This window comes from Crocodylus siamensis, chromosome 6 (genome assembly GCF_052110815.1).
Source record: "Crocodylus siamensis isolate JL-2025a chromosome 6, ASM5211081v1, whole genome shotgun sequence".
In the NCBI taxonomy this organism is placed as follows: domain Eukaryota; kingdom Metazoa; phylum Chordata; order Crocodylia; family Crocodylidae; genus Crocodylus; species Crocodylus siamensis.
The window spans coordinates 44,775,209-44,776,716 of NC_143400.1; the positions used below are offsets into that span (position 1 = coordinate 44,775,209).

The 1,508-nt window shown below is 40.6% G+C and overlaps 1 pseudogene; it reads right to left on the reverse strand.

Annotated features, from left to right (window-relative positions):
- LOC149862502 (olfactory receptor 6C75-like) lies at positions 1-911 on the reverse strand (annotated as a pseudogene).
- Between the last annotated feature and the right edge of the window lie 597 nt (positions 912-1,508).

Sequence of the window (1,508 nt, forward strand, 5' to 3'; positions counted from 1 at the left end):
CTACCTCAAGGCTATCTGAACCTGTTTGTTCCTCAGGCTATATATGAAAGGGTTGAGGAAAGGAGACACCACTGTGTTGAGAATGGACACGGCTTTGCTAAGGTTCATCCCACTTTTCCTCATGGGTTTGATATACATGAAGATGCAGCTGGCGTAGGTGATGGAGACCACAGTGAGGTGTGATATGCAGGTGGAGAAGGCTTTCCGCCTCCCCAAAGTTGATGGATGCTCAGGATGGTAAAGATGATTCTGGCATAGGACAGGATGGTGATGGTAAGAGTGCCCAGAAGAAAAATCACAGCTACTGTGAAATCTACCAGTTCCAAGAGCCTGATGTCTACACGGGCAAGTTTGATCAGGGGTGCATTGTCACAAAAGAAGTGATTAATGATATTTTGGCTGCAGAAGGGCAGTTGAAATAATGCAAGCAATGGTCCAAGGACAAGGAAAAAGCCACCAAACCAGGAAGCCAGCACTAAAAGTTCACATACCTGCTTATTCATAATAGTGGTATAGGACAAAGGGTGGCAGATGGCCACATACCCATCAAAGGACATCACTGCTGGTAAGAAGAACTCAGTAATACCCAAGACAATATAGAGGAAAGCTTGTACATAGCATCCAGCTACAGAAATTGTTCTGTTGCCTGACGCCAAGTTGAACAGGGCTTTGGGGATGACAGTGGAGGTGAAACCAATTTCCAAGAAGGAGAAGTTCTGGAGAAAGTAGTACATGGGGGGTTGCAGGCGATGGTTCAGGAGGGTGATGGTGACAATCACAATGTTTCCCATGATGGTAAAAATGTAGGTAAGCAGGAGAATCACAAAGATCAGAGTCTTCAAGTTCTGTACTTCAGTGAAGCCTAAGAAGACAAAATTCCTGACCATGGTCTGGTTTCTCCATGACAGCATTTTAATGTTCCTGCAGGGAACATAGAAAACTTTAAGAATAGGAATTCCTTTGGGAAATTAATCTTTTTTTGTCTATTCACTGAGAGAAAATATTGAAATGCTCTGGACCAGATTTTCATCTGGAATAAGTCAGTAGAGCCCCACTAGATGCTATAGAATATGACTGCTCATCAGACCAGATCTGGATTTGTCTCCTACAGCCTTAAAATTCTCTGCCTATTTGGCTCAAGCTCCAATGTCCCAAGCCAGAGTGTGAAAAGGAAGGTTTGACGTGTTTCTGCATGGACTGAGTTAAATCAGGCCAATTTAAATCATCTATATAAATCATGATTTAAATCAGCATGCCAAAAATCCAGTATAGTAACTGATTTTGATCAGCTTTCCTATTGTGTGTGTATCTCTGTGTATATGATTGCTTTTTTAAAGAAAGGTGAATTTCTTTGGTTGATATAAAAAATAAAAATATGTTGATATACAACTAAATACAGCATTTGCAGTCGATTCAGTATATATACCTCCTATATACACACACTTTATATACATTTTTAAAGTCATTTTATCTATCTGCATGCATTTTCAAGTCCAGGTTTTTCTATC